The 15,109-nt window shown below is 40.6% G+C and overlaps 1 protein-coding gene across 4 annotated transcripts in view; it reads right to left on the bottom strand.

The window, feature by feature from the left end:
- MARCHF3 (membrane associated ring-CH-type finger 3) overlaps window positions 1-15,109 on the bottom strand; it is a 293,810-nt gene that overhangs the window by 221,792 nt on the left and 56,909 nt on the right. The window contains exon 2 of one of the 4 annotated variants that reach the window (XM_077462158.1): window positions 4,275-4,383. The exons of 2 other annotated variants lie outside the window; for them this stretch is intronic. The gene's annotated coding sequence lies outside the window, so the exon portion shown is untranslated. The remainder of the gene's footprint in view (window positions 1-4,274; window positions 4,384-15,109) is intronic. One more of the 4 variants, XM_077462160.1, reaches the window with a different exon arrangement.

The following is a 15,109-nucleotide window of genomic DNA, read 5'->3' as shown; positions in this document are numbered from 1 at the left end:
GTGGTCAGGGAGAGGGTGGAGTTCTTCTCCCTCCTGGGCTCTCACATCTAAATGCCCTCCTCACTTACCACCTTCCCCAAATCCCCGTTGCTGTTTGCTCCCACTGCTGCAGAACTCTGTATAAAAAATGGCCCACTGAGCCATCGGCCCACCGGGAAACTCCCGGTAGTCCCGATGGCCAGTACATGCCTGGTTATACAAGCTGTACACTGATTACTTTATATCATAGCAAAGTGTAAGTGTCATATATTATATTATATATTTTATATATCAAAAGAGGCCTAAGACAATATAACGATGCATCATCAGTATTCTTGTGACAAAAGTTCTGGCACAGAGCCACAACAAAATTAAAACAGAAAGAACCAGATTTCCATCAATGGAGCCAGCAGGCACCCAACCTTTACCACCCAAAGCAACATTTCTCTAGATGTAAATAAAGTGAAACAAACAAACAAACAATCACTGCTACCTGGTATCCTAAAAAACACAAAACAAAATCAGTGACCTTTATACTAAGCCCTTGTACACACGGTCGGACATTCTGACAACCAAATCCGTTGGATTTTGTCCAACGGATCTTGTCAGAAACTGTTGCATACTCACGCTCGGACAAAGTTGTCGGAAAATCCGATTGTACATAACGTGATGACTTTATTTCGTTACGACGGGACTATGTTCTGGCTAGTAGCCAATAGCTTTGGTCTAGGAATTTGATCTGAGCATGCGTGGCACTTTGTCCGTTGGAGTAGGCTACACATGATCGGAGTATGTCCGATCGGAGCATGTTGTCGGAAAATTTTATAGACAAGTTGGAAAACTTGGTCCGTCGGATATTCCGACGGAAACAGTCCGATGGAGACCACACACAGTCGGATTATCCGACAATACGGTCCGATCGGACACATTCCGTCGGAATCACCGACCGTGTGTACAAGGGCTAAAACATTCACAAATCTCAAAATATTACTTTAAATAATATTAATGAATAATAATAATAATAAATATGAAATCTAAAAATATGAAATAGCTGCTGTACACCCATTAGTGATTCACTACACCAAACAAATAGAAAATTGCATATATAAATGGTGCAGTGCTATTCTCATACAATCCACTCCACTGTACATACAATGTATAACACTAAATTAAACTGACTTGATAAAACAAAAATTGAAAAGTACAATAAATAAACATATAATCAAAGTCTTTATAATGTGTATTAATCCATCGCTGTGCTCCTCATCTAAAGCAAGCGTTTCTGCCAACAGGTGAATTGTGCTCTCACTTCACTCCTATTAATCACAGGCTCATCTTTATTACAACTCCAACCAATCCCTCAGGGATAGTCATCTCCTCTCTCATTCTTGGATATGGTTTTCCTCTCTCAAAAGCTTTTCACATGGACCACATGAAATAGAAACGTAACTGCATAATGCTCTCTGTATAAATCATTTATTAAAATACCCCCATAAAATTGCACTTACAAGAAGTTAAATAAAAAAAAATGCATTTTTTTTTTAATATCTCGCTCTTGAGCTCACCACACTACTCAGGCTCTCCGTGATCACGTAACAATTCAGGGATGGGCTCCTCCCTCCTATACACGTGTCGCCAATAGGATAGCTTTTTCAGCAGGATGGAACAGCCCAATTACCCCAGCTCTTTTATCAGTTAGCGTCATCATGGCAACCTAACTGGCATCTCCTCTGAAGGCTTGAAATTATGTGTACCCACCCACCTCATCTGGCCGACGGAACCTACATATACTACTCTTATCAATCCCCCATACCCCAACTTCTTGTAAGTGTAATTTTATGGGGGTATTTTAATAAATGATTTATACAGAAAGTACTATACAGTTGCCTTTCTATTTCATGTGGTCCATGTGAAAAGCTTTTGAGAGAGGAAAACCATATCCAAGTATAGGAGACAAATACACAGAACTTTTTTTTAATAGTTGCCCTAACCTGCCTAAGAACACATTGTTGAGCTGTCCAATTCACTTTTATGCAATATGTGTAATTAATCAGCTGGAAAAAAAAGATGTGTAGCCAATAAATTTATATGGAAGATTGGCCTCCATGTCTCTAATGTCTACTGTGCGCCTACTGGTAAATCTGGCTCTGACTGAGGGGTAAACAAAGTCTGATATAAGACCATTTAATTCCTACATATGTTTGGGCTTGTATAGGAGAGTCAATAGGGAGGGTTCATTATGTAGTCTTAACATATGCAGAGAGCTCCCTATCACCGATATAGGAAGACTGTATTGTACTACCAATAGCATAGGAAGGTTTTGCCTCCCTTTGTTTTGTGCCATAATTAGTTTAAAATGGTTTTAAACCCCCAAAATTTTTGTTGAAAGAAGACTTCTACCTGGTACATTAGAGGATGTCATATCATCTTTGCTCAGTTTTGCCACAAAGTTAATCCAGCTCTGAGCAATTCTTTTATCTTTTTTCAGTAAGAAACAAAAACAACACACAGATAAAATATGTGCCGTTACTCCCCTGTGCTGTGACTGACATCTCATTTCCTTAGCTCATGCACAAGCATGAGAGCAGACAGTCTCCATGATCTAGATAAAGGACCACCCAGACTCCCCTCCATCCACCTATGACAGAGTGCAGAGCCCCGCTCAAACACTATGCCCGTGTTCTATTGAATAATGCCTTATTCGGCACATGCGCAGGAGACAGGGGCCCGTGAGCACGCTCTGCTTCTGCCCAGAATGTGCTCTGCTTCTCTCTCCAGGCCCGAGGTTAGCCCTCACAAAGCTGCCTAGCCAAGGGGAGTGTACAGGTGGCCGGGGAGTCTGGTGATGTCACGACTCTGCCCACCGAGTTTCAGAAAATAGACCCGCCCGCTGATTCTGGAGTTGTGGGGCTCCAACTGCAGAAGGGGGCGACATTTCAAAGGGTAGGGATACATGCAGGAGGCATGCATATACATATAGACTAACAGTATGACATTGGTTTATAACGATGAGCGGTGGGTTTACACCCACTTTAACTGAACGTGAATTGTAAAATAGGTTTGCAATGGAGTGGTATCCCACTCTTCCTGAATGACTCTGAACAGCTAAAGCAGGGTACACACTGACAGCCAGAACCGGACGATTTTTGGTCAGTGTGTACAGCAGCCAGTCCAATAGAAGTCGGTCAACCGGCTTTTGCTGGAGGGCCATGCTGGAAAACCAGCATTCACTGATCAGCATATTCTGACTGGGGGGGGGGGGGGTGAACGGGAGGTGGGAGTACCCCCTGTCAGAATACAATAACACAGCGGGGGAGATCGCAGAACCAACATTGTTTGTGTTGGTACAGTGGTCTGTCAATTTTTTTTGTTCAACCCGCTGAACGAAAGGAAAAAAAAAAAAAAAAAACGTGCAGTTTGTACTGAGCTTAACAGACAACACTATACACAGATACATTCCATTTTTAATACTGAAGTACATTGGCATTTACTTTGTCTGTCATAGCTAGCACTGAAGCAGAGTTATTTTTTTCCCTAGTGAGAATTCAGAGTTAAAAAACACATGATCTCATGTGATATTGGGTTTGGAAAAAAAATATATAAAAAAAAAACGTTGCTTAGAGATTTATTGACTGCAGTTTAATATTCCATTTTCAGGAATGCTTAGTGTAATGTTGCACAAGCTCTAATCCTCAAGATACACACAAGCTTGGATGTCAAACATATCTCACATCCCAGGAGTATTTATGACAGTTTGAATTCATTCATAGTACTCCTCTGCAACAAACTCTAAGTAGCTGAATTGTTACAGATTTCAGTCTCACTGTAGGAAACAATGGACATTTTTTTTAATTCAAACCCAAGGCCAGAAATATATCACACCTCAATATCGGTTCCTGAGGCCACCTTTCAGTGATAGGCAAGAAGCAACAGTGGGAAGGGAGAGGCCAGAGCAGAAGTTCTCATGGAAGTTAGTCACTATTTGCATATCAGAGTGCCCTGGTACGTGAAGATGACGTGGAAATGTTAGAAGAATAGCAACCAGGAAAGCAGGAACTTGGGGTTGCCTGCTGTCCAGTGTAAGTGAGGATGTAACTTTATATTTCTAACCACAACTTTGCTTTAAAATAGTACTTGATAGCAATACATTTTCCCATTGATTACCCAAACTTTTTCCTATGAACAATTAAAATAAAGCACATTGATACACTGACCTGGTTCTGGATCCCATGGAAGCAAATAAGTCTGCAGGTAAAGTGTAATAAAACCTAAAAATAAATATTCATAAAAATTACCTCCACTAATGTTCTACTTGTTCCAGAGCTATTCTTTGTTCCTGCTTCTTTTCTTCAATCTCCATTTTTTCTTCTAGTCCTAGAGTAACAATGTTCCTTGAGCAGCTACCTAAACAGAGACAGCACTGTCACGCATAAGATTTTCCCTGTGAACTGAAAGCTAACACAATGATGCACAGTTCCGCAACATGAACAGAGATTGGCGTCCACAAGGAAGGCATAGGATAGGCCATGTCACTGGAGGAAGATATGCTCCTGTGTATATGGTAAGAGTGTAGAAAGTAGAATTGGTAGAGAGGTGTGAGGTGCACAGGCATGGTGCACGTACTTCTAAAACTGAAAAAGTTTTAAGTATTGGAGTTTATGGAAAAGAAATATTCAGTGCAGACACTAGAGACTTGGCCTAACAAGTGAGGTAATAACACGTTACTGGAAAAGGGGTTGAATTTAAAAGTAAGATTCCATGCGCCTACTAGGGCCATTCTGGAATAGACAAGGGAATATTTAAGGAAAAGGTTTAACTAAAAAGAAAAAAGTCCATATAGCTATTCTGGACAAAGGGAACATTTATGTGAAGGTTGAAATATATTTGAAATCAAACAAACATACTTCTCAAAATGTCTGGCATCTCATGCTAGGTGAGCAAACTTTCTTGGGCAGACATCAAATTGTATAGGCCATGTGTACCAGCATCGGTCTGCTTTCCATGATTCAAAACATGATAAGCTCTCAAATAAATAAAACCGTGACATAGCAGGTCTAGCAAAATATGCTGTCTAGACCCATTACCACCAACATCCCATATAACAAAGTATATTGTTAAAAAATATATTAAAATGTTCAACAGTTGCACTTGTACATGTTTAAAAGTAAACTTGCAATAAATAAAAGGTTTCCTTGCGTGTACCCTCTGTGTACAAGAAACCTGTGCAAAAATTGCATTATAAAGATCCTTTGATACTTAATACCAATACAAAAGCTTGTGCAAAAATGCAATGATAAAATGCCTTTGACACTTGATACCAATACCAAAAACACATATGGTGCAAGTCTTTATAAATGGGATAAAAAGTCCATCAAATACAAAAGCCCATAAGTGACTAGTGCTGTAGTGACTTGCTTGCTCTGTGCTTCCATGCATTCACCACTTGTGCCTCCAGCAGGGTATGCACTCACCCACTGTCGCGGATCCTCTGAGCCTGCACTCAGACAGGTCAATCAGGTTTTTTTTCATTGCTATACCATTGTCAATCTGCTGTGGCTCCACATCTCAAATAGGAGACTCAGATGAGAAGAAAAACCAGGTGGAACAACATAGCTCATCTGTATATTCGTGGTTTAAAAATCCAGAAGTAGCATACACTTACAAATAAGGTGCACTGCCTGCCTGGTACCAGGAATTGGACAATTCACCAGAAGAAGGATGTCCGTCGCTGCTCCATGTCCCCTAGAGCCAGTGTGTGTTCCAATAAATTGATATGATGTCATCAGAGGTCCCCGCCCTACGTGTTTCATCATACAGATGAGGGTACGTATCCTAAAAACATTCTGGACAATGTTTAGCATGTAAACCCAACGTTTCAAATTCCTGATATGTACCTGCTGTACCATGTACTTGTATGAAAAAGTATTCTGTTCTCTTTGCATTGCTTCATTTGTGTGAAATTCCTGGTGTTCCCGCCAGTCCCTCTGCTTTCCTATTAAAATTGAACTACACTAAAGCAGGAGGGGAACATACTGTGGTCAGTTCTCTAGCTATGCTTTACAAATGATATCATATTTTATATATATATATATATATATATATATATATATATACTTTCTTTTTTTTCTTTTTCCATGTGACAGCATTGAAGAATGTACACTTTGCTACAATGTAAAGTAGTGAGTGTAAAAATTGTATAACAGTGTACATTTGCTGTCACCTCAAAATAACTAAACACACAGCCATTAAATGTCTAAACCGCTGCCAACAAAAGTGAGTACACCCCTAAGTGAAAATGTCCAAATTGGACCCAAAGTGATAATATTTTGAGGATGCCCCACAGATATTTAATAGGATTTAGGTCTGGAGACATGCTTGGCCAGTCCATTGTCTTTACCCTCAGCTTCTTTAGCAAGGTGGTGGTCGTCTTGGAGGTGTGTTTGGGGTCGTTATGTTGGACTACTGCCCTGCGGCCCACTCTCCGAAGGGAGGGGGATGCTCTGCTTTAGTATGTCACAGTACATGTTGGTATTCATGGTTCCCTCAATGAACTGTAGCTCCCCAGTGCCGGCAGCGCTCATGCAGCCCCAGACAATGATACTCCTACTACCATTCTTGATGTCTTTGTTGTCCTAATCTGGTTGCTGCCACACACACACACCTGACATCATCTGAACCAAATAAGTTTATCTTGGTCTATATATCTCACACACACACACACACACACACACACACACACGTTTTGTCTTTCATTTCTATTTTAAACTGAATGGGTTCTTTTACAAGGTGTGGTGTGTATGTGTACAGCCCTGGTCAAAAGACTGCTTCTTCAGCGTTTTTAGATCTTTTTGTCAGATGTTACTATGGTATACTGAAGTAGAATTACAAGCATTTCATACGTGTCAAAGGCTTTAATTGACAACTATATGAAGTTTATGCAATCAATATTTTCGGTGCTGACCCTTCTTTTTCAAGACCTCTGCAATTCGCCCTGGCATGCTGTCACTCAAACTTCTGGACCACATCCTGACATAATCAATGCTTGGAGTTTGTCAGAATTTGTGGGGTTTTTTGTTCCCCCGCCTCTTGAGGATTGACCACAAGTTTTCATTGGGATTAAAAGGGGTTGTAAATGCTCGGCGTTTTTTCACCTTTATTCTAGGCTTTAAAAGGTGCCTTGTGTCCTGATTGGATAAACTGATAGTAGTGCAGCCGTTGGGGCCCGAGTCATACATTCGGTGGCTATGGATGCCGAATGATTGACTCGGGAGCACGCCCGCAAGGTAACCCCCGGGAGAGAGCTTACCCTTACAATCACTTTAAGGTCTTGGGAGTTTTCTGCCCATGGACCCAAAATTTCTATGTTTCGTTCCAAGCCACTTAGTTATCACTTTTGCCTTATGGCAAGGTGCTCCATCATGCTGGAAAAGGCAGTGTTCATCACCAAACTGTTCTTCCCGAGCAAGCTCTGCGCTGGTGGGGCCCAAATCCAGCTGAATCAACTGCAGGAGACAGTCCTGGCTCTTCCTATAGTTTCTTGGGTGCTCTAAATCCTTCTTCACAATTGAACCTCTCTCCTTGAAGTTGTTGATGATCTGATAAATGGTCGCCCAGGTTTCCTTGCGGGTAACCATGATTGACAGAGGAAGAACAATGATTTCAAGCACCACCCTACTTTTAAATCTTCCAGTCTGTTCTAATTCAAATCAGCATTACAGAGTGATTTTGAGCCTTGTCCTCGTCAACACGGACACCTGTGTTAACAAGAAAATCACTGACACGTCAGCTGGTCCTTTTGTGGCAGGGCTCAAATGCAGTGGAAAGGTTTTTTTGGGGGGTGAAGGCCATGTCATTGCAAAGAGGGACTTTGCAATTAATTGCAAGTCATCTGATCACTCTTCAGAACATTCTGGAGTATATGCAAATTGCCATCATAAAAATTGAAGACTTTGTGAAAAATGTATATTTGTGTCATTCCAAAACGTTTGGTCAGGGCTGTATACCTATGTATATATTAACAGTTTTGCTGCACAAGTGCCACAAATCAGTCTGCTTACAATATAGCAAAACAACACTTAGAAAGGAGATCAAAACTTTTGAAACAAAATACTTTGGAATGATTGTTTAAAAAATTAACTTTAAGGTTACAACCACAAATGCATGCAGAGGAGTCACTAATCACCACTATGACTAAGCTCCGGTGGGCAGGGCGAAACATGTCAGAGGGCATGGCTTGCGGAGTGGTGCAAGGCTGACACTGGATGGTGAAATTTCATGCCAGCCCCCCCCCCCCCAATCCTGAGCAAAAGCAGGAAAATATACAGTGGGGGAAAAAATGTTTTGACTCTGCAGATTTTATGGGGCAAGGATGAGGATGATAAAAGTGAGGGATCAGCCCAGAACTACATGGGAGGAGCTTGTGAATGATCTAAAGGCAGTTCGGACCACAGCCACCAAACAAACCATTAGTAACATAAATAAGCTGCCATGGATATAAATCCTGCAGCTCCCGCAAGGTCCCCCTGATGAAGGTACATGTACAGGCTGTCTGAAGTTTGCCAATGAACATGTAAATGATGCAGAAAAGGATTGGGAGAAATTGCTGTGTTCAGAGACTACCAAAATGGAGCTCTTTTGCATTAGCTCGACTTGCTTGGTTGGAGGAAGAAAAATGGTTACTATGACCCCAAGAACACCATCCCTACAGTCAAGCACAGAGGTGAAAACATTATGCTATGAGCTGTTTATCTGCTAAAAGTCAAGGATGGGTCTTCCAGCATGACAATGGCACAAAACATATCCCAAGGCAACAGATGAGTGGCTCAAGAAGAAGCACTTAAAAGGTCATGCTGTGGCTTAGTCAGTGTCCAGACCTTAATCATATAGAACATTTATGGAGGGAACTGAAACTTTGAGTTGCCAAGCGACAGTCAAGAAACCATAAAGTGGCTGTTAAGCCACTTCTATAAAAATGCTCCTATCCCCTCTATAATATAACAAGAAGTGCCCCTGTGCCTGTGTTATATAATAAATAAAGCTTATATATACTGATAACACATCAGTTCCTAGCCCTCAGGTGCCTCTCTCCTCTGCCCAGCTGACAGTTCAAGTGGGCGGGGCTGAGCACTGCCGCTGTTGTCAGTCAGAGAGGAGAGAGAGCTGAAAACACATAGACTCCCTGATCATGTGACTTATCAGTACAGGTAAGCACATTTATTATATAACACAGGCACAGGGGAACTTATTTAGTCCAAGGTGCAGCGCTTATATACGTTCCATAACATATACAAGCGCTGCACCTTGGACTATATATTTTTAATTATCAATGAACTGTCAGCTGCTAGTCCTTTTTTTCTTTTGTGTTAATTTAGCGCTGTTACCTATAAGTTTATACAGGGAAACTTATTGTTACAAAACAGAGGGGATGAAAGCATTTTACATTAAATATGAAAGGAGCAGAGGGGGCGGGCGCTGGCATGAGCAGACGGGGGGGGGGGGGGGGGAAGAGGACATAGGTGACAGAGCAAGGCTGCGGATGACAGAGGCATGTAAAACTGACCACGGTCAGGGCTCAGCAGCCATAATACCCATGGTCAGTTTACAGGGGGGAGGGTATAAGCAGGCAGGATCAACCAGGTTTTTTTATTTATTTTTTGGCGATACAGGGGGCCAAATTACACAGCACAAGCACTGTGCTGTATAACATGCTTTGAGGGAACAGGATTTGCTTCTCTTTTTTTTCCCTTTTTTGGGGGGGGGGGGCAACAAACACTTTAAGGATTTATATAGAACATCTGTAGAGAAAAGTGGACCAAAATCCATCCTGTGATGTGTACAAACCTGGTAACCAACTACAAGGAACATCTTAGCTCTGTAAGTACTAAGTGATGTTTTGGTTGGGAAGCAAATTCTTATTTTACTCACTGAACTGCAACTCAATTTATAAACATTTGTATTAATGTTTTTTTTTTTTCTGGATGTTATTCGGTCTCTATCATTTAAAATACACCTATGATAAAAAATTATAGACCCTTCATTTCTTTGTAAGTGGGTAAACTTACAAAATCTGTAGGGGGTCAAAAATTTTTCCTCACTGCACATCTTCCTTTTTTTACTTATAGTGGCACTACAAGTATAAGCAGGTCAACAAGAGGAGCCAACAAGGTCTGTATCCTTTCTGTGAAGCATAGTGGAGCTCTACTGGTTCTGATGGTTTTGTTGGTGCATGAACATTGATGGCAAGATGAATGCAGCATTTTATCAGAAAATATTAAAGGAAAATTAGCATCTAATTAGCATCTATCAGCTCAGAAGTTACACATGGACCATAACTCTACTCGATAGTAAAGGATTTACAAGACCTAGAGGCTTTTTGCTAAGAGTGGCCTCCTTTACATCATAAAAAAAAGTCAAGGGCCTTATTCACAACTATCGACTGCAAGTTGTCAAAAAAAGTAATGGGTGCAATACACAATATTAAGAACGAAGGGCATGAAAACTTTGAAAAAGTTACAAATTCTGTCATGGGTATGTAAACTTACAAGCACATCTGTACATATGGAACTGGGAACTAGAGGTAAATCTTGTGGCAGACACAAAGAGCCGTCAGTGCAGAACATGGCTTGATAAGCGAGGCCTTAAATTGTGTTTAGGCAAGCAGGTATTGCTGCTCTTTCCTATACAATCCGTCACTGGGACCGACAGGTGAAAATGTTCAGGCCTGCTTTACTGTTTATACGGAGTAAGGACTGACAAAGCGTGAATTAACTTCAGCCAGACACAAAGGAATTCGGCAGTAGCACAAACAATTGCATAGACATGAAGAGTGAAGAATATCAAAATGCCCACTTTTAAATGGAAAGATAGTTTCAGATGTTATACACTGCCTTATTTCAAATTAGTCAAATTCAAATGTATACTTTAGCAAGCAACAATAAAAAGAAGTCTAGGCATTTTCTGTGCATGAATTTTTTTTCCAATTTCTATAGACTTTTAATGTAATTTTTCGCTCTACATACACACTTGCGGGAAATAAAGAGATGAATCCCTTGCTAATACGACTTTTAAAAACATCACAGAGCTAAAGCAGAATGCAGCCAGGTGCTGAGACATAATACACCCACGCCAGCTAACAACTAATTGGGATCTGACAGACTGGTATTTAAAAAAAAATAATATATCACAGCGAAAAAAAAAAAAAGTGAAATAATTAGATTTTTTTTCTTGTTTGGAATCTAAGCGTTTATTTCCTCTGTGAAGATTAAGCGAAATACCATTTCTGATCTATTGGTCACAATGACCCTTATTTTTCTAAAAGTAGAACAGTAGGCAAACATTTAAATCATAAACCAGTGAAATGTCACTAGGAGAACTACATACAAATCAAACTTAATCTGAAATTCACACAAATCTCATAAGCATACAAGAGAAATCCTAACCGGGAGTGACATGCAGATTGTGATTGGTGGATCTACAATTGATACCAGAATGGAAACACTTCTCACAGACTGTTCTCGGAGAATGATCTAGCCATGTATGGGCAGCCTATTACTTTGTTTTGTATACCAGGGACCACAAATGAATCATTGTCTAGCCTTATAAGGGATTTTGAAACCAATTCAGCATAGCATTTATTCCATGGTTATAATTTGTACTTTTGAAAAATCATCTTTCCTTCATCTTCTAAGGAACAGTCTTATGACTGCTTTGGGATTTAGATGGTTCTTGGTTTGTAATTAGACACTTTGTGAACCTTTTTTGTTTTAATTTTAGTAATAATTAACATAATCTACATTAGTCAATGTAAGAAATCAAGCATTGTCCATGACAAGAGAACCTTATTTTTATGCGAGAAGTCTCCAAATTACACTTGCAGTGGCTTTATGTAATTGGCAGAGAATAGATATGGTTACACATGGCAAATGAAAAGTATCCAAAACTGGATTCTTACTACCATATTCAGTGACTATTACATGGACATACAGGAGGTTTATTTACTAAAGCTAGAGAGGGCAACATTAGTCACAAGTCTGCATAGAAACCAATCAGCTTCCAGGTTTCTTCAGGTTCTTCAGGTTAGAAGCCGATTAGAAACCAATCGGCTTCTAACCTGGAAACCTGAAGAAACCTGGAAGCCGATTGGTTTCTATCTAGAATTGTGACTAATGTTGCCCTCTCTAGCTTTAGTAAATGAACCCCTTAGCCGTTTACACACGGTCGGACATTCCGACAGAAAATGTCCGATCGGACCGTGTTGTTGGACAATCCGGCCGCGTGTGGGCTACATCGGAATTTTTCCGTCGGAATGTCCGACCAACAAAGTTTGAGAGCTGGATATAAAATTTTCCGACAACGTGATCTGATCATACTTTGTCCAGTGGTTTGTAGAGAATTCCGATCGGACAAAGTGCCATGCATGCTCAGATCAAATTACGAGACCAAAGCTATTGGCTACTAGCCGCAACGTAGTCCCGTCGCAACGAACGAACGTCATCACGTTATGAAAAATCTGATTTTCTGACAACTTTGTCCGACCGTGTGTATGCAACACCAGTATCGGACAAAATCCGTCTGAAAAAAATCAGACGGATTTTGTTGTCAGAATGTCCGACCGTGTAGGGTTCTTGCACACTAGCCAAAAAAAAATAAAAATAAAAGCTGGGCATGGTGTTTAGCGCTTTTTTTTGTGTCAGAAAAATGCTCTCAAAAACACAAATCAAAGAAGGTTTTTTTCTGTCTCTAATTGCGGAGCTTTGAAGAAAAAGCCTCTAGACAATCTAATGTCAATGGACACATAGGAGAACATTAGCTGCTTCTAAAGCAGGTGTCTCAAACTGGTGACCCTCCAGCTGTTGCAAAACTACAAGTCCCATGAGGCATTGCAAGGCTGACAGTTACAAGTATGACTCCCACAGGCAGAGGCATGATGGGACCTGTAGTTGCGCAACAGCTGGAGGGCTGCCAGTCTGAGACCCCTGATCTAGAGGCATAAAAAAAAAAAAAAAAAAAAATAATGCTAGAACACCTCTAGGAGCAGCATTTTTTTAAGCCAGTGTGCATGGACCCTTAAGCTGGTCAATGCTCATACACTGAGTAAACTTCAGCCAGTTCCTGATGAATTGGACAAAATTCACCGCCTGCACCGGTGTCCCCAGGAAAACAGCTTTCCGTGGGGCCACCCAATGAAGAGGAGGGGCCTGGAGCACTGGCAGGGGACCCCAGAAGAGAAGGATTGGGGCTGCTTTGTGCCAAACCATTGCACAGAGCAGGCAAGTATAGGCATATTTTTTTTGTTGATAAAAATAACAAAAGGAAAGAGGATTTACAACCACTTACAACTAAGTTATTCAGTCCCTTGGTTACCCCCTTCTCACCATAACCTGTATGGTTTTACCATAACTTAGGGTCCTTTCTCTCAATAGTGCACATAAAAACTCTATGCATTGCATATAAAATGCAGGCGGGTTGATATTCATTTAATTGCCAAGTTCACCTTTTCAAAAAAACATGTAAAGTATACTTTTTTTTGCCTTTGGAGCATGCAAGATCATTGCACCCATGATCAGTGGATCATAGGTGCAATGTCAGGCTCCTGCAGACTCTTTCTATAGGTTTCTGCCAGTATCTCTGTATGGGCTTTAATTTAGAAAGCTGTGGGAAGTGTCAATGAACTACAAGGGTGCTCATCAGTGCCCTCGCAGTTCACTGAGAACCATAACCAATCTGCTGGGGTTGAAGACGGGACTTGTAGTTCTCTCATTCCCATGTCCTTGTGAATGGATGATGCGGCCCTGCGGAAGGAGCCCTGCACAGCGGCGCATTTTTTAAAGTCTGAGAGCAGGTGCGGGGAAAGATTCCCCCACCCGCTGTCACGGAGGGAGGATGCAAGAATTTTTAAAAGAGGAAGTTGCATGGTAACATTTTTAGTGGGCTGAAGCCTAAAATGGAAAAGGCTAATTTTTTAAAAGTGGGGCAAGTGGAAATTTAAACTCCGGGAGATCAACATCAGTACTTTTGCTGTGAACTTTGAAAATGAATTACTTCAGTGCCTGTAGCTACAGAGGTCAGTGAGGGCTTCTTTATCGATTGATAATATTTAAATAGCCTGACCACAGAGTCGCACTGCTTGAACAGCAATTATCACATATTTAATCAAAGTTTCCCTTCCCCTTTATTAACCAAACCACCATTTTCTTGCATAGATTAGCCCAAGGCCAGTAAAAGCTATCATAGTATCTGAGTAGCACAGCACATGGGACACATTTATCTGGAGAACCAGTTAGAACCAAGAAGCGTTATTTTATTTTAGAAAAAGTTTGTCTGCACTTAGATGTAGAGGTCGACCGATATATCGGCCGGCCGATATATCGGCCGATATTTGCCGTTTTTTAAATAATCGGCATCGGCCGATTGTGCTGATAAAAAGCCGATTCTACAGCGGGACTTGAAATGACTTCTGTAAGAAGTCAGTGTGAGTTCCCTTAGTCGTCATAGCAACACTTTCCTCCTCTCTGGGCAGACTGCCAAGAAAAGAACTAAATGATACAATGTTTACACTTCTGAATGAATGAAGTCATCTCTGTGTAGAAGTTCTCAGTTTAACCATTTCTTTTCTGACACTTGTTGCTTACAAGTAAAAATCCTGTATTTTCTGCCAGAAAATCACTTAGACCCCCCAAAAATTATATATATTTTTTTAGCAGAGATCCTAGGGAATAAAATAGCGGTTGTTGCAATATTTTATGTCACACGGCATTTGCACAGAGGTCTTTCAAATGCATTTTTTTTGGGAAAAAAATACACCATTTAAAAAATAAAAATAAAATAAAAACAGTAAAGTTAGCCCATTTTTTTTTTTTTTGTCCAAAAGTTTTGACTACCCGTTTTTATTTAATATATAGGTTTTTTTTTTGTTTTTTTTTTTATCTAGATCATACATACAAGTAAACTGATTGGAGGTTTGTTTTGTTTAATAAATGTTTAAAGCGGGAGTCCGCCGGGACTCCGCGTTTTTTTTTTTTTTTTAAAAGCCAGCAGCTACAAATACTGCAGCTGCTGACTTTTAAAATAATGACACTTACCCGCTCAGCGCGCCCGCGATGTCGGCACCCGAAGCCGATCTCTAGATCGA

The sequence above is a fragment of the Lithobates pipiens genome, unplaced genomic scaffold (assembly GCF_037356315.1).
Source record: "Lithobates pipiens isolate NorthernLeopardFrog02 unplaced genomic scaffold, aLitPip1_a1.2 Scaffold_3, whole genome shotgun sequence".
NCBI classification, from domain to species: Eukaryota; Metazoa; Chordata; class Amphibia; order Anura; family Ranidae; genus Lithobates; species Lithobates pipiens.
Note: the sequence above shows the minus strand (reverse complement) of the source record. Positions and strands in the feature narration are given on the sequence as shown.